Here is a 19,227-nt window from a genome sequence, read left to right as displayed (position 1 = left end):
GTTGCAGTAGGCAGATTAACCTAATGAGGCATATTTCCAGTTCAAAATCTATCACGTCCATTATGATGCTTAAGGGTGAATCATTGTTTCCAATATTTGTGTTACACTTTTTGACTTTGCACATTTCCTGCTTCCCTCTGGGGTCAGTAAACTATCAGTATTTGCATTCATCCAAGCAAAACCTACTGATGAAGTTACTGTGGTTTTCACTGACTTCATTTCGAGAAAGCCGTGAAATGCTTATAAGGTCCAGGCTTACTCTTTGTTTTGTCTATTAGGTGGCACTTATGAACCAACTATAAGCCAAAATGATTGCATTGGAGTAAAGATTGAAGGGAGATGAGATGTGAGGAAGGACACACAGTCTGTCAGCGGTCTTTTAGTTATTTATCCACCCGCTCACCGCGCATGGCCATACTAATTACAATGGGCATTCTAAAACACTGCGTTCCCCTCCCAAAAAACATCTTCCTGTGATATCTTTGAGGCAGATCTATCAAACAGTAACCTCAAACTTTATAATATATTGTGCCTGTCAGTTTTACATGAAAGCAGTCTTCTGAGAGTTAGTGGCGTAATTGCAGCTGTACATAGACTACTGGTGTGTTAGATAGGCATTCACCAGGTGCTTCTATCATATGCCCTGGTACTCATACCATTTTCCAGATGTTGCCATCGTGTGACCATTGTGGCAGTGCATAGCAGATTGCTTTTCCATGCTTACACAAATGTCAAAACTGTTGGCTTTGCTAATGCTTGTTATTTATGCCCCCATTAGTTTAGCCCCTCTTGCAGCCCAAACTCTCCCAACTCTTGATAACCATGAGTGACTCTACTCCTAAACATTCTTATAATCACTTGAAGCACCCACTCATTCAACTTTTGGTGATGTGCTGATGTGCTCATCTCTTTAAAAAAGTTAAGACTTACTCAGCTGTTGGAAAAGACCAGGCTTGGAAAACTTTTTTTTATAAAAAAGCCAACACTCGCTAGGGGCTTTGTAAGGCTCAGACTAACTTAGCTCTTCATAAAGCTTCGAGTCACCCAGGTCCAAATAAAGTATAGCTCTTGGTTTTGGTAAAACTCTTCTAGCGCTTGATAAAACTCACTAGAGGCGAACAGAGAGTCCTCCGGAAACTATACCAGAGGCCCATTTTTAAACTCACTCTATCTTCTTCTCCAGAAATGTACTGACCCCAGATTGGCCACAAAACAGAAAACGCATGTCCCCAATGCTATAAAATGTGGGTTGCCGTGTAATGGAGTAAGGCTCTCCCCACAATCAAAGAGTGTGCGGGGGTAGTTTTGCGCATGGGTCATGCTTAACCTAAAGCATACTATTAATCACTTGGTGCATACTACCATGTACACTGTAAATAATAGGCGCTGCTCTTACCAACACAGTCATACTCAATCAGTCGACCTCAGGAGCACGGAAAGTTGTGTCTAGCTCGCTAGGATCTGATCTAAATGTCCTGGGAAAATAACAGATCTCGGTAACGAGCACATAGCTCACTCAGCTATCTGACCTGCAGGTGAACGTGGGCCATGCTGACTGTGGCTATTCATTTGTTTACATCAGTAACAGTCAGAAGGGGGTGCTGCTTTAAAGTGTGTGATCCTGGAGTACTTGTAGTAATGCCAATGCAGTAGTTGTATATAGCTCTGTGTGAGAGTTTCCATCTTCCTGTGTGGGTGTGTGACTCCATAGATTTTATGTGGCTGTTTAAACTGAATCTGCACACATTTTTCAATCCATTGGGAATCTAAGGCCTACAATCCCTGCTTGAAGTAATACACTACCCCAGTACTGTGTGTGTAGGGGGTGGGGGGCGGGGGCAGTGACAGAGCGAAGATTTATGTATTTATTTATTTATTTGTTGGTTATATCCAATGCGCCTATACAGCAAATGGTGTTTCAAGTGATGTTCCACTACAAAGAGCTGTATAATGCAGATCTGAAGTCTGACTATAAGAAACGCGCATAACAAGGCTGCCGCATACGCTTGTGGGCTACCAGTATTGAGGCTCTCGGGAGGATAGCTCATGGGCAACGTGCACGCCTTGGAAGCAGGACGACACCGAGCAACACAGGTTCGATCCCCGCGTCCGTGCTTAGAAACCTTTGGGTATTAAGCGCGTTATAAATAACCGATCATATCATAGTGGGTTAGACTGGCATGGGGACACCCCCCCCCCTCAGGCTTGCATGTTATTTCTGCCCTGTTCTGGAGTTAAAACATTCTATTTGTAACCGTTAGTGATAGCAAGCTGCACATTCAATGTTCACAAGGTTTATGGAATTTGGATGATAACAATGAGTCTTGGTCAAATCCATTCTACTTTGACCCTAAAGTGAGTTTTCCCAAGGTCTTAAACTGCTGCCTCACAGATTGCCTCCCTGTCATTGGGACATATAAACGCCCCTAATGGGCCAGTCACACCGGTGCTATAGCAGGACCATCAAGCCTCTTCCCATGAGATATCTATCCCCTGGTGCTTGGCGGCCCAGAGGGGGACAGCGAGCGTGAATTGCAGGGCGCTGAAGGATGCATTTTTTTTTTGTATTGTGTTATAGTTCTGCGTTGTGTTTTTGGGAATGCCAGGCCCTTCTAGAGTGGAGTATGCCTAGCACAGGGTATCTCCCTGTGCACAGGCCAGCCACATGGCCTTGCCCTTGAGGATAGGGGCGGATATTTGTGCCATGGTGGTACCTCCCACCGGTGACAGAAGCCTCCTGCGTAAAGGGCGACTGCTAAAACTCTGCTGTTTGGCTGTGCTGCGTTAAGCAACTTTGTTCTTCATTTCACTTCATTAGACTTGAACCTACCTCAGTGAGTTCCCCCCTCGCACCCCCCGCCTTGTGAGAGGTGAGAGGCTGGTTGCGAGTGTGTGAGAGAACCGCTGCAACGCTGTGACGCGGGCTGAAGCCCCGCCCACTTTTCGGTGCCGCCCATTCCAGGAAGTAAGGATTGAAAAGAGAATCCCAGCAACCCTTGCGGCGTGAAGCCCGGCCGCGTAAAGGGCGACTGCTAAAACTCTGCTGTTTGGCTGTGCTGCTTTACTGCTGTTCCTGTTGGAGTGACACAAACAATGACTCTACGAGCGGAAGGCCCGCAAACTCGAAAGAAAACTATACTACAACGCCGTTCGACAAATCCTTGGTCGATGATGAAAGGTGCTGCTGGGGCCAAGGTAAGCAAATCAACAGGACGTGTGTTACTGGCTGTAAACAAATCACAAACATTAGCAAGTCCAATAATGACTGGGGCCAGTAAATCATTATTATCTTCTACATTTTCGTGCTCTGATGAGCCAATCACATCTGAAGACGCGCCAAATTTGTTAGGGCAGTCTAATATTCAATCAGATGCCCTTCAATCCTCACAAGTTAATCAAGTGTTAACTTGCTCCTATGTTTCTAAACCCACTGGTAATCCATTCCCTATTGATGTCTCATGTGACTGTGAGCATGTCAGCACCCTTGCCTCTTTTGTACCTAAAATAACAAAAGCTGATCAGTCACAATCAGCTCATACTGTATCTGTCACTCCGGCCTCTTTGTCAGACTCAAGTTCTACACCTTCTTCTCAACCGACGACATGGGTTCCGGCGACTCTTTCATCTCTCAAGTCTGGCAAATCAATGAACGACGCTGACCCGTGGAAAGATAAAAGGACCCCTCTCAAATCTGGTGTCCGATGAGGAATTGCTAAAAATCTCTAATTCAGACTTGGAACATCCATTGACATATATCTCGCTTCCTAATTATGCCATGAGCAATAAACCACCACAAACACCCATAAAGGCACAAACTTTAAATGTATTTGTCGCAACTCCTACACATCAGGAAAATATCCTTAGCGGTCTGAAAGCCAAGTCAATTCGTCCTCAGTCTTCAGGAATCACTCTTGATTGTCCAGACTTTGAGAACAACAGTGGTCTAGCCTGCCAAGCGCCGGAGGCAAGCCTCTCTTCCACGTTAATCACTAATGATCAACAACATGGAAAAAACATTGAAAATACCTTTCATCCTTCAGTACCGCCTCTCAACCCACTGTCTACACATTTAGAGCGGAGTGCAGTTGCGCGTGCCAGTCGCTTACAAAGAGTAGCTGAACTAAAGAGGAAAAGTACTTACATCAAACTTCCTCTACCGGGACATTCCACTCAGAATGTAAGTACTCCGCATTCTATGAACATTCATCCTTGCGAGGAAGCTCACTCTTTGAACCCTGTAAAGAAATGTGGAACAACTAAACCACAATACAATCTAGACAACTCAAACTGTTCTTCGTCTTTTCATGAATTCGAACCACAAGCATCTGGGATTTCATCTGAAGCCCTCACTCAGATTCATAACAATGTACTGGCTGCTTCAGCCATTGCCCTAGCTCCATTCACAAAAATTTTCGAATCACTCATTGGAACAATTTGCGATCAAGGTACTGCAATATCCAACCTTATGTCTAAAATTGACAAGCTAGAACACTTCTCGAGTTTTCTTCAAGACCAAATGATAATTAATGCCGAAACTGCCACGAGATGGCAGGATAGGCTGAGCGATCTTGCTGCTAGGCATCATTGCCAAAACGACCCTCTAATGGAGGGCCTTTTAGATTCAGTGAAGTGGATGCGGAAGATTGCACCCACCCAAGTTCCTGATCCCTCGGTGACTCGAGACATGTCACCTAAAACTGTTTATTCTATCCCAACCAGAGTTTCAGTGACAGCTTCAATTGAACCCACACAATCTGGCCCTGCATCGAGCTTGCCATCTTCCACTCATGATGCTCTAAATACAACTCCGACTATTCAGGGCCCAGGTCTGCATGTGAATAACCTCGCACCACAAGCAATTTTAACAGGCAAAACAGACTCAACACAAACTGCTATCGCAGTAAATTCATTTAACATTTTTAAGGGTTCAACAAAAACTATTACCACTACGACAGAAAGCAAACTGAAAAAGCCATGCAGAAAACAAGTACAGCTACCAAATAAAACAAAAAGTACTCTATCGAAACAATCACAACAAAAGACGAATAAGTTTGTAAGAAATCTTACTACCCCAAAGAAGTTAAGCCTGTTTTCAAGACCATCTTTTACTGTACCTGCCAAAAGCACTGGTGACAACAAGCAACAAACTTCATCATGTACTAAACTGAGCCAGCCAAAGTTCGCGGCAAAACGTAGGCGGATTGATTCGAGTCCCTCGTCCTCTGAACACGGCTCCTCAGCCTCCTCAATTGACCTATGTAACTTATCAACTTATTCGGATGACCCTGGAAATTCCACCTTTACTTCTGTAGAAGCCCAAATTGTCAAACCACCTGATGACCTCTTAAGGAGAATTAAAGAGGCAGACAAATGCCCAAAGCCACCACAAGTAAATTCAGCTGTTAATCATCTTACCTCTGCTCCAAAAAAGGCCCAGCAACAATCGCTAAGTGCAAGGCTAAATCCCAAACAAACATCAAATCAATTAAAATTGCACTTACCACCAACTAAACGAATTTCAGGCCCTGGAAATCCTGAATCCGGAAAATATAAGTGGAAACTCCGTCTCCAAAATGTTCATTCAGATGGAAATGAAGTCAATTTAAACCGAAGAAATATTTTAAAATTGCTCGCATGCATTCCACCGTTGCGAGCCATTTCATCTGACGACATCAAAATTGTGGAATATGTATCTGAAACAGCTTCTGATCATGTTCTACTGCACATTGCTTCTGCAGCAGTAAAAAATATGTTACTTCAAGCAAATGAAGATCTTTTGGTGTACGGCTTTGACCTCACTCCTGAACCATCTGCTCTGGGAACAATTTCGTCATCTGCCACTAAGATGGCCCATGAGGCAAAACGCGGAGCTGCTGCGCGTGCAGCCCTACGTCAGTCTTTAGTCTCCTCTCCTGACATTTTAGACGCTGCCATGCATCAGTCTTTTGAAAGAAGAGCCAACAACTCCAAAAGATATCCACAAGGCCCACGTAAATAACGACAACAAACTACCAAGCAGGAGCTAATCTTACTGTCATGGAATACCAGAGGATTCAAACATCTATTTAATACATTCCAGGAATCCCTGGAAAAGGTTTTTATCATATGTTTACAAGAAACGTGGCTACGCGACCCACCTACCTGCGACGGCTTTGTCATCCTAATAAATCCAGCTGAAAAGAATTCTAAAGGAAGACCATTTGCAGGTCTAATAACTCTTCTGAAAATCGGGAATCAGTGGACGCTGGTCAAATCCACGAACCCTAATCCGTTTGTGCAAAGCACCTTAATCAAATTCCCATTAAAAACCACAGTCTCTAATCTCTTGATCATAAATGGATATTGGAATCCCGCTATGATTTCATCAACAGCTTTCATCCAGTCTGTTCTGAACGAAATCGATCATACTTTTTTAAAGTACGAAAATGTTTCAGTAATAATATGTGGGGATCTAAACTGCAGCTGGTTTAAATTTGATCCATCTTCTAAATTAAATGTTCGGCTGCCAGATTCTGATGTTATTTCGAGGGGACAACTCTGGGCGAAAGATCTTCTAGATCGTAATTGTTACATGCTAAATGGAACAATTCGGGGCGACTCTCCTGCAAATCCCACATGGCACAGTATGAATCGGAAAAATACGTTGGATTACATCTGGGCCTCGTCTGATGTACTTGAAAAAGCAAACTTTTTAAATGTGCTGCCAACGACATTGAGTGATCACGACTTGTTGCGACTAGTCTGGTGTGAGGACCTTGGTAACTTTCCAGAAAAACATTCAGTTCCACTCCAATCAAACGCTGCAGGAAATAGATTGAGAGTAAGTGGTCCAAAGATCACCCACTTAAGCCTGAGCTTGCATACACTTCAGACAGTAGAATATACTCCACTCTTGACAGACTTCACCCAGATAAATCTTAACTCAAGAGTTGTTGGAACAACCCCGAAACATCTATATAGTCCAGAAATAGCAGAGGCAAAAAAATTACTGAGAAGAGACGTCAAGTTGATTAAAAGAACACAATGTGATCAAAACTCCAAGGTTACGGAGGTAAAGAGGCGTCGGCAAGTCTACCGCAACTGGCTAAGATCACACCTTATAATAATCGATCAAGGACGAGCAGAAACCATGTTAAAACTACTGGCTCAGAGAAATATCCGTGACATCTGGGCTATCTTAAATAAAGGTCGCTCGAAATCTAATTAATCAATTTTCAATGAAATATCAAGCAAAAAATGGCAAGACCATTTTACTTCAATATATGTAGACTCTGTATCAGAACTCTCTATGCCTTCTACTACATCAAACTCCAGTTGGAGTATTATACCTTCATGCGACGAGATTGAGCTCGCAATTTCTAAGCTCAACAACTCCAGAGCTGCTGGCCCCGATCAAATTTCAAACTTGACGCTTAAAAAGCATAGAATACACTGGGCCGTATTCATTCATGAACTCTTCTCTCAGATTGCACTCTGTAAGAAGATCCCTTCCTCATGGTCCAAGGCCATAGTGGTCCCAATTTACAAGAAGGGCTGTCGGGCTGATCCTGTGAACTATCGCCCGATCGCCCTTCTGGATACAATTGGCAAGATTTTCAGATCTTTTTTGCGTCAACAACTGGTAAATTGGGCTATCTCATCTGGAAAATTTGACCTTCGTCAAACAGGTTTCACGAAAAACGTGGGAACTGACGCAAATCTCACACTTCTGTCGTTCTTGAAACTGTTAGCAATGGAGGCGAAAAAAAAATCTTTTTCGCATTTATCGATCTCTGTCAAGCCTTTGATGTTATCAATCGGGCTAAATTGTGGGCAAAATTACATCTGTGGGAGTGCCCGAATCATCTGCTAGAACCTATCATCGCCCTGCACTCGAACACTTCAATTCAAATCAGAATCAACTTACAAGGGGACCTCACAGACCCAATAAGAACGTTTAGAGGCGTCAAGCAAGGATGCCCACTTGCAGCAGACCTCTTTAAACTCTTTATTGCTGATCTTCCAGATTGGTTAAAATCTGCCCATTGCTTTCCTCCGAAACTCAATGGCCAGGTCATAAACCATCTGGTGTATGCTGATGATATAGTGCTGGTAGACCAGACACAAATTGGCCTTCAACATCTTCTTTCTCGTCTGAAAGAGTTTCTATCTGCAAATGAGCTGACTATAAACACTGAGAAAACAAAGATCTTGTGTATTGGTCGATCCATGTCAAAAAAAGATAAAGCATTCCGATGGTACATAGAGGAAAAAGTACTTGAGGTCGTTCAGTCGATCCGTTACTTAGGCGTCATGGTCAATGACTCACTCTCAGAGACTGCTTGGATTGAAGACCTGACAGCCAAAACAAAGATCTTAAGCCTTCAAGCGGCCAAAATCAATTCCGACTACGGGAAATTCTCCATCATCCCGGTCATAATGTTTTATTTACAAAAAGTCGTCCCAACAATCACCTTCGGTTGTGAAGCTGCGCTGAATATTAACTATGATGTTTGGAGTCGACTCGAAGGAAAGTTTTGGAGACGGGCACTGAATCTTCCAAACTACATTCCAATATCAGCATTAAGATATGAGCTAGCCTTAAACTCTATCTATATGTCAATAGTTTGGAAATCCCTATCACTTTTGCGTAAGATACATCTTGGCTCCTCTACTTCTGCTTATAATATACTTCAACCAAGCAAAGATGCGACAGACAATGTGCTGATTAATGCATGGAGGAGCAAGTTAAATCGGATCATAATTGAAGTAGGCACATCTGAGGAAGAGCTAATCCAACGTCCCCAACATGCCAAAAAGAAACTAGCAATTTGGGATTGGATTACAACCTGCAATAACCGTTCAGCTCTTAAATCCACGCTACCTCCTTCGAGAAGCATAGTCAAGCTTCATTGTCAACCAAAATTTCTCAAGCACTGCCCTTCGCGTCATCATAGGGCACAATTTCTGAAGCTACGTCTGAATGCTCTAAATACCAACGAGATGCTCTGGATGCGTAGGAACAAAGATTCAATCGATAATAAATGCCGCTTCTGTAATACATCAGCAACCGAGTCCTTAAAACATTTAGCAGTAGTATGTCCCTCGCTAACCAACTTACGCGAAATACATCTAAAGGATTTCAAATCACTAACTAACGAGGAAGACGACTGGTGGGACTATGCTGTGGCAGGACACAACATCAAGTTGTCCTGTAATTTAATTAATTTCTTCGATGAAATCTTAAATTCAGCGCCCATATATCAGATGGCTCAGGCAACCGGATAACTGTATGATTATAAAGTGGAATTATTAACCATAGCCCTGGTAAAGTCTAATGAAAAGATGAAATGTGCGAAAGAGATGAGCATTTTATCCTTTTTTCTGCCTTAACGAAATGTAACAAAAACATGATATATTATATCAAGTTGAAGTTTTACAATAAAAAAAAAAAAAAAAGAAGCCTTCTGCCTGCTGGGTTTATTGCCTTCCAGTATTGGGCTGTCTAATGGTAAACTCCTTGGGGTACGCTCTCTTAGTTGCTAAGAAACATGTCCTGAAATTCTGCAAGAGTGACTCTCCCCCCTGTGTGGATGATTGGCTACTGGGTTTGTCACTTCTTTCTAATTGAGAGTTTCTTTTCATGCGAAGGCACAGCACCGCAGGTATGAAGACATTTGGGGTGCATTTAATGATGTATATATTTAGCCGCAGCCCCCCTTTTTTTCTCTTTTTCTATTTTCTTTTCTAGTTTGTCCCCTTGTAAATATATTTGATTTGAATAATGTATGTATCTTTTGTGCTCATAAGTTGTGATGTAGCAATCATTTTAATTACTTCCTTGTGTTATCTTTAAAACAATAAACATTACAAAAAAAAGATGCTATCTTGGATTATGTGTGGTGACTTTACTCTGAACTCTGACCTGGGGCAAAAAAAAATCAAAGTGTGGTAAAATGCGGGTGGACACCAACAAGGGGTCAGAGTTGATTGTCTATTGCTCTTAACCCTGAAATATAAATAGTAGGATTACAATAGGTCTGCTAATGGAGCACTCATTTGTAAGATTCCCAGATTCTGAACTGCGTGAAAGATTACCTACAATGGAATAAGCTTTTCTTCGAACCTGTTGACCCCAAAAAAGAATGTCTCCCTGCATTGTTACTGGACTGGTTACCAGAGCTGGAGAAGCCATCTCCTAAATCTACCCCTGAGAACAGAAGCACAGGACCTGATTGTGATATATGACTGTCTTCAGTTGACAAATGTTCCCGAAAAGCCACATTTCGTTGCTGTGTACACTTCAGGGTCCAGAGGGAGACAGGGGACATCAGAAGCATGCTTGAAGACCCAAGACTTGGGCCATTGCTGGGAAGTGCACCACAGGACCAGAAGACCCCATTCGGGAACTTCTCCCTATTTCTGGTTACTACGGTTACCAAGAAGTGGTGAACCTGAAGAAAACCACTTTGGAAAATAACCACTGAGCAATGACAGAGGTAACTGAGCCTACCCAAGAAAGACACACAATCGGCAGGCACTCCTAGTGACTGGGACGAGTCTGAACTTTGTTGAAACTTCAAGGAGTGGTAGACTGTGAGGTAGCTAAAAAGCTACCCAATGGCCTTTAGTCCTAGCCCGCCACAGCTGCCATGAGAGGCTTCTCCCTTCTGCATGTTAGGACTTCCTATTTTTTTTTTTACCTGGGGCTGTTGGTTTGCCCATCAAGGACCGAAGGTGATTTCTCAAACACTCTTTCTCCTAAGGCAGCCCTTGGCTTGGTGGCCTTGGAGATCGCATGAACTGACTGAGCCCAACATCGTCAGAAGACCACGCCTGGAGGCATTGCTCTCCCTCCCACCCCGGAATCACGAGGTTAATGACCAGCCAAATCCTGAATCCCTGAAGCAAAAACGTGCTCATCTCTCGATAAAGACAAAATCAGTCATCCATTGATGAAACCCGAACGGACTGAAACCTCGAAAACGCACAGACTAACTTATCCCTGGATACATCTCAAATGTACCCGGCTATTGCTAGTTCCTAGACACAGCAGAGGACACTGAGACTTCCTCAGCTCCTCATAGAGCTTAGACTGCACACATGGGAAAGCCTTGGCCCACTCAACAATTGAAATTGTTCAGGCACATTTACCCCTGAGAAACCCCAGACTCGCTCACCAAATAATACAGCCCCAACTTATCCTCCTAAAAAGCCACAATGTTAGCCTTCATGACTCGTCCTCTCCTCAGCAATCGAGGCATGTAGCCTGTCTGCCAGTTCCCTTCTGCAAAGACACATTTTGTCCTATGCACTAGGTTCACTCCCGAAACCCACAACTTTCTCTCGCTCGCTCTCTGATAACAAGTATTTCTCTCCCTTGTTGTCTCTCTCTTTCTGTCTATCACTCTCTACACCCTGTTCACTCCTGCTAAGCCTGAGTTGGTCTGGCCCCTACCTGATTTCCTCCTCCTAAGTCTCAGTCTGTTCCCACTCTGTCCACTTCACTGATCCCGAGTCCCAGTTTCCTCCTCTACGCACAATTCCGGCCATTTCCTTGCTTGTCCCCTTTCTGTTAAATTCCCACATTCCAGCCTTAATTTGTCACCTTTTTGACCATTTCCGTGTCTGCAGTGGTCTCCATTCTGTCAAGTTCCAGCTCTCCAGTCCCAGTGTGCCCCTGAACCCCGCCCCAGTAACATCTCCAGTCTCATTTTGTCCCTCTGTGCCAAATTTCTTTTCGATATAAATCCCAGTGTGCACCCTTCTCACGAGCCCCATTAGTCCCTTGTCTGCCAAGTGCCATGTCCTGGGTCTCTCCAATCCCAATGTGTCCTCACAATTCCCAATTCTTTTCCAACAGTCGCAGTTTGTATCACCTCTGGCGAGTTCCTACTCAGTCTCCGTTTGACCGCTATGTCCATTTTTTCAGACCAGTTTGTATTTTCTCGGTCCGGTCCCCCTAATCCAGTTTGTCCTTCAGCTGCCCGGATCTACCTGTCCATTCCAAGCTGGTTCCCTGTCTGCCCAGTGTCTGCCCAGTTTTGTTGTCCCTGTTCCAATTGGGCCACTGTCTTCCGATTCTGTCTCGCCAATCCTAGTTTGTTACATCTTCGTCCAAGTCAGTTTCCTTCCGCTGTTGCCTCTTTAGCTGTGCCTGTCTTAGTTCGACTTTGTCCCATCTGTACCAGTTCAGTACAGTACTAAGTCCGTCTATCTGATCTGCCTCGTCCAAGTGTATCCAGCTTTTGCCTCTTTCTGTCTCGCCCATCATAGGTTGCACCCTCTCTGCCCACTTCCATACCCCTCAAATCATGGTTGGCACCTCTTTTCTCAGTTTGCCTGCCCCTGGTCAGTTTGTCCTTTCTTGGCCCTAGTCCCTAGTCGCCAGCTGCAGGTCTGTCCTCCCTATTCCCAATCTATCCTCATCTCTCTGCCCATCTCCCGACTCCACAGGCACTGCTGTTTTCCTCTCTGCCCAGTTACCTGCTCCCCAGCCGCCACTCGCTGTTCCCCAGCCAGACGCACCTGTGTAGAATGCAATCATGTAATCACATTTTAAATTGTGATGTACAGGTTAACGTCGATGCCGCGCACTTGTTACATAACACGGGTACCAAGAAGAGGACCATTATTTCCTTACAATGTAAAGTCACACCTTGGCTATTGGGTTTACAGGTGGGCGTGTTCCGTAGATTTACACCACAGCTCGGGTAGAATTGCATTGTGTTAGAGGGGGTCTTGGCTGGGACACCACACCTGGGCCATACAGTAGAGGAAACTGACAAATGACCACAGCGGAGTCCATGGAGCGCAGCAATGAGCAGCCTAGGGAATTCTGACAGCAAAGCGGTCCCCGCGCACGGGCGGCGCGTTCTCCGAGGTAAACACAGGCTTCACATACACTTTGCGGGGGGAGAGCGTTAGAGGGGGCTATTTGATCTGGATAATAGTTATTGTACGTTTTATGATCTATTTGGGAATGTTAGATTGGCCAATCCTGACCCCCGGCTCACTTATTTCATCACCATCCACGCTTTACATTTCAGTCCCACCTTCAAGCAAAACAGATACGCTCCATCGATAGTGCAAAGCCCTGGTCACAATATTTGGGTTTTGGATACAATGTCTGAAATGTCTCTTTACCCGGACAGTTCCACAGAATTTGCGCGGGATTGTCGAGTGCATTTCTACATAAGCGGCAAACCCAGAGCACTTCAGAAGTTTGCGAGCAGGCACCTGCTGCTGCCATCATGAAACTGATGGAGTCTGACGTTCACACTCCGGCAGCAATAAGTGCGATCTCGCGGGCAGCCCCGCGGAGATGCCCAGGGGTGTGCCCCGGGTGAGATCAGACTTAAGGGGCAGCATCTGCACTCTGCCTGTCAGAGCTAGGCACTACGCCGCATGCACATATCACGGGGTATCCCAAGAACCATGCTGTGATCCATGGGACAAAAACCTACCTCTATCCAGAGAAACACACACTTCAATCAGGTGACCAGAACGACCCCCTTACTCGGAGACCCCCCACTCCTCATGCCCCCCGCCCCACCTCGCCCCCCAACGCTTCCTTCTCATATAGAATACACCGCCACTCCCACACGCGACAAGCCAAGACCCCGTCTCTACCTTGATGCAGCCAGAGGAGAGGGCTCCAAGGATCCCGGTGTTGGAGAGCGGAGAGGGCACGGCCACCCAAGGGCAAGCAGGGCGAGAGAGGCAGGGTCACCCTCTGTGATTGAAGGGAACAGCCGGGAGCCTTATATAGAGGAGCCCGAGCCGGCTTATCACAGCTCGGGCTGCCAGAGGGCGTGCCACGCAGCCCACCCCACCCCTCCAGCGATGCCGCGGGCTCGCCTCACAGCGTGTAACCACAGGGGGTGCTCGGGAAGAGCTACCTGGCGGCCCCATTACTGCATCGGAAGGGCACCCGAGGAGGGGGGGGGGGCAGTTCAGGGTTTAGGGTGACCAGCCGACCTGCCTGTGCGTCTCAGTACTGCGGTGGAGGGAAGGTGATACCGGGTAACGCGTGCAAGCCTCGCTACTGGAACAGCCGGGGGCGCTGCAGGTTAGGAAGGAGGTGCTTTGACGGAGCCGAGGGCGGGTTAGCGCCGAGATATCAGGCACTGGTGTAGGCACGCAATGAAGCGGCATGGGGGCACTTGCATGCCATGGGTGGCAAGCTCAGAGAACAGGATCGAGGTCTGCGAGAAGCGCGTGAGCCCCAGGACCTAAATAAACACAAGTGCTGGAATGGAAGGAGTAATGGCGGTGCATTGCCATTGCTGTGTGTGTGCCATTCCAGGAGGAGCAGGGATAATGCACACCAGGACAGATGGACCATTATGGGAAGCCGTTCAGGGCCACATTACACCTTTGCAAATGTGACACATTGAAATGAATACAACATGCCTCCTCTCTGAGCGGAACGTCTCGGCTCCAAGATTATTTGTAAATGACAGACTGTCCAGCACAAGGCTTTCCAGGCTGCCTCTGGAATCTCTAAGAGGGAACACATTTCTGCGATCAGAAAACAGGTGCATTGGCTACCAATCAAAGAGCGTATCATTTTTAATCACTCGCTCTCACACACAAGTGCATCCATGACACCACCCCGGTACCTGACACAAAGAATCTCAAAGCCAGTCACAGACAAGTTCACCAGGACCGCTTACACCAACTGCATCACCATTCTCAGGACCTTAAAGACTCGCGCCGCAGGCTCTAGTTTCCCGGTCATGGTAGCCATGCACTGGGGCTCCCTTGCTGCCCATCTCAGGGCCGTAGATTCCCACATTGCCTTCATGAAAGCCATAAAAGCTTGCTTTTCTTCTAACATTAGCCCTACTGCATGAGTCTACTCACCATGATTTGTACATTAAAATAACGAGGATATATACTGTTATCTCGCTAAAGTTTACAAGTAACCCGTATGTAACCATTTTTTTCTCCATGACAATGTTAACACTCACTGTTACCTCGAGCAATGAATCTTCTTGTAACTAAGACACTCTCTTGCAACAGTGCCTCGATGCCTTAGGTCTGCTAGTGCACTTGACAAATTAAATAAATAAATACAGAAATGGAAATGAGTATAACATGTATTGGAATTCAATGAATAAGACATACATTGAAATTAATAATACATGCAAGGGAATGAATATGACACCCATTAAAATGAATATGGCACACATTGTAGTGAATATAACATGCATTGAAATGAATAGAACACACACTGAAATAAATATTATGCTTTGTCGCGATTCATTAGGCGGTCACTCTCAACTCAGGAAGCCCCCCCACCACCCAAGCAAGGTGGCGCACACTCAGAGCGCTTATTCAGATTCAACTTTAGTGAGCCCTCCAACCTGTCTCGCACCACCCCAACAAATCCCCTCTGTACCACCAATGGACTAGGAACCAGGCCTGTGTATAGTAAGAATGTATATATTTATTTAAGGTTTGACAAAATGGAATAGCAACCAAAACCTCATCCACCAGTGCTGTGGCACTACACCAAATCAAAACTCCAAATTACTTTCAGTTATTAAAACAACACAGGTAGAATTTTGAAATATTCAGTCACAACGTACATCAGATTTTATTCCAAATGTATCAATATAAAACATTCACAATACACAGTGACGGCTTAGTGTGTCCCAATACACTTTACTCCCAGAAACTCCCACCCTCTAGGCATCAATTGGATATGACTCCTCTGATTTGAAGGCAAGGTCCACGGAGTGGGAACACAATGGAAAAATTGTTTTGGCTTTATTTTGAAAAGGCAATGTTTCAGAAAGAAACTCAATGGGAAATCGTTTTGGCTTTATTTTTTAGAAAGGCAATATTTAAGAAAGAAACTCAATGGGAAATCGTTTTTCAACACACATTCAAAGGACATGCAGTGCTTTGGGATCCTGGTTTGGGATGCAACACACATACAAATTAGATGTAATTTTATTTATTTATTTATTTATGTGTTTATTTATTTATTTATGTGTTTATTTATTTATTTATTTATTTATTGTGTGATTTAGTTTACAAAAAGAGAAACTTTGCACACATATCCACATAAAACAGTAAGTGTAGTAAAAAAAAGTATTCATCATAAAATGTCACAAGATGTAAATACAGTTCATAAAACCCACCATAAAACAAAGACATATCAGTTAAAGGGAAAAGCAGCTTTAAAAAGTTCATCACAGTAATTACCAAACAATCATTAGGGTTTAATAATAAGTTCCACCAAAGCATTTCCCAAGTGAATAGAGAGTGACTGATATAATATAGCATAAAGGCTTCTTCGCGTACAACAGTAAGAGCCAAACATTGAACAATTAAATGTTTCAGGGTTTCACTAGTAAATCTACAGAAACAACACAAACGGTCTTCACACAATGCAGATGTTACACATCGGCAGACAAAAACTTCCCTGCGGTGTACGTCCCATTCACAGGCTCCTTTGTGGAGCAGATACAGGTTGCCATGGCGTCTGTACAAGCTATGCCGGAACCCGTGTCAGCTGACACATCTCGTACGTGAAGGACATACAACAAGGCACGCCCCCCTTACGGATTTAAAACTAGCGTCTTCAGCGGGCTTGTTGCTGCTAATTAGAGTTTCTTACTATTTGCGGTTACGTCCGTTTTCCTTCGTGAAATCTTGTCACGAAATCCCAACTTGATCTCCTGGTTCCGACCCTCGCCCAAACTTTTCGATTGTTACGTCTCCTATTCCATTGGCACTTCTTAGACCGCTACGGTATCGACCCGGACTGCCCCTGGACTGCCTTCTCTACGCCCATATCATTGTCGTGATCTTCTGGTATTTGACACGGAACGTTACTTGGATTGTCCTTCCCTGCTCCTGCTGTCTTTGCAACCCATTCGTCAGCAGTTATTCGGAACACTTCAGTTGCTCCAACCCTCATTTGGGAAGTCCGTGTTTCAGGTAACTAACTGTGTTTATTTTCTTCTATTTCTGCCAGCGCCATCTTTGACTATTGTACCTTATTTACCTACTGCTCTGTTGGTATGCCTCTCTACTGGATTTGGGACATTCATTGAACTACAACACTAAACGAAAACTATTTTCAAAGTGCATATTGACGCTCTCCTGATCCTGCACCAACCCGGCTCTAGCGCGACCCTCGTGCCGCCTGGGTTTACTTCCCTGTACTGACTTCCCTGTTTATTATTTTTTACTGTCATTTTCTTCAATCCTGGAAATCATTCACCCTTGAGAGTCCCACAATTCAGGTCTGTAGTTTTGGCTAAAACTCTCTATAGGAAGAATCCATTAGATTCATTCTCTCATTTGGGTTTACTTCTTTACTTGTAGGTCCATTCCGGGGAAAGTTCCACTCCAATCCCTGCCTAGGTATTTCCTGTCCCATACTGTGCTTGATTGCTTACTTGTTTTCTCAGCACTGTGTAATATCTTTGTATTCCTTTGCAGCTTTGGTATTGGCGGTGTGTGTTCTCCTCGCTCTTTTATTCAACTGACATCTCTGCCTGTTCCAATAGAAACAGCAGAGAGGTACGTTGTAAAGAAGAGCCCCTCTTTGAGTAAGCCTTAGTCTTGCACTCAGGGGAGCTGGAATTGGAGGCTGAATATCGCTTCCTGTGTACATATCGTCTCCAAGGTCATCTATCTATCTTCCTGACCTATTTACGGAGCGGTGAGTAACAGCAGAAGACCAAGCACGTAGAACATCATTTGTTGGCAGAAAATATTATTTTATACATAGCCAAAACTTTCAGAGATTTATCGAGGCATGTTTTAGCATACATTTCTGAGTAGAATTAAAGGGTTTAACTTCTAAAGAGAAATGCTCAAACACCTTATAAGTGATCAGCCTTTTCATGTTTTCAATTCATTCACTTTCAAATAACATCTTTTTTTACCTTAGCTCTATTATCCTCTAATTCTTCAAGCAAAACTACCATCACACTCAACATGGCCAACACGCAACTTACCCAAGCCTTAAGGGGCACACAATTGCCAAGATTATAAAGTGCATTTAGCTGCGCAAATAAAGTAGAGGCCGGCGGAAACATAAAGCATTGCATAAGTAAAATTCTTTGCCAAAGGACCTTAGCCTCTAATGACTTAAGCCCCAAAATGTGCTGAACCGCAGAAAATGGAGTGCACATTGAAAGGGACAAAAGACGCTTCCATATAAGGGACTCTGTCTTGTCCCATTCCAAGCCGACCTTGTGTACCTCGGCCCCGTAGGTCAGCCTTGGAACAAGCACCTGATTATACATTTTGAGTTCCAGAAGTAGTGAAAAACAGACCGACTGGCTTAAATCACAACCCCAAGATACCTACATTCACAGACCTCCTCCAATTTCTTACCATCAATGTACCAACCAAAGTTAGGCCTACCCAACAAATCTTCCTATGATTAATAACCAGGATCTTAGACTTGGTCACACTAATGTCCAGGCTGAGTTCCCTGAAGAAATCATTTGCCTGTTCCAAAGATTTCTGAAGGCCTATTGCAGTATAATCAAGCAACACAAGCACGTTGGCATAAAGAAGATAATGAAGTTTAACAATACCCAACCTCGGAGGATTGACCACGATGCCTGCTAATGCTGCGCTTATTCCAAAAATGTATAAGTTGAACAAAAAGGGTGCTAATACACACCTCTGGCATAAGCCACTGTCCACAGAGATCCACCCTGAATAAGTACCCTTTTGTCCAGCCTCACTTTAAGTCTGATGTCTTTGTGCAAAAGCTCCCCACCAGGGCCTCCGGACAACCCCAGGACCTAAGCATCCCCCATAGCCTAGAGCGATCAATGCAATCAAATGCCCTGGAGATGTCGAGAAAAGAGAGAAACAAAGTTTGCTTGGACTTAACCGCCAATTAGATGTAATGCTTGGTTGTTCTGGTTTGGGATGCAAGGGAATAAAAGGGAGATTTCGTTTCACCCCCTTCTCATTCACTTGAAAAGTAGCGTTTTAGGATTACTACTTTCAGGATTCAGGAGTCAGGGGTTTCAGAAGGACATGTAACGTTTTATTGAGAAGCCACCCTCAACACGGGGAGTTCCTTCTCTGCCCACTCAAGTGGTTATGATTTTATACAATTTGAAAATACAAGATTGTGTAATAACTAACTAAACTGTGGCGCATTTCTTTGGTGTGAAAAAATACAAGTGTACTAGATGGACCCCAGCCGGCCCATCGGACTGGGGGTTTCCAAACAGCACTTTAAGATGAGCAGCAGCA

The 19,227-nt window shown here is 44.5% G+C and overlaps 1 protein-coding gene across 2 annotated transcripts in view; it reads right to left on the bottom strand.

Annotated features, from left to right (window-relative positions):
* The window catches only part of CARNS1 (carnosine synthase 1), a 240,657-nt gene extending 226,921 nt beyond the window's left edge, over window positions 1–13,736 (bottom strand). The window contains exon 1 of one of the 2 annotated variants that reach the window (XM_069628961.1): window positions 13,612–13,736. The gene's annotated coding sequence lies outside the window, so the exon portion shown is untranslated. The remainder of the gene's footprint in view (window positions 1–13,611) is intronic. The other variant, XM_069628962.1, reaches the window with a different exon arrangement.
* Window positions 13,737–19,227: the final 5,491 nt, after the last annotated feature.

Source organism: Ambystoma mexicanum, chromosome 12 (assembly GCF_040938575.1).
Source record: "Ambystoma mexicanum isolate Mex_15411 chromosome 12, UKY_AmexF1_1, whole genome shotgun sequence".
NCBI lineage: Eukaryota > Metazoa > Chordata > Amphibia > Caudata > Ambystomatidae > Ambystoma > Ambystoma mexicanum.
This window is presented reverse-complemented; position numbering and strand designations above follow the sequence as displayed.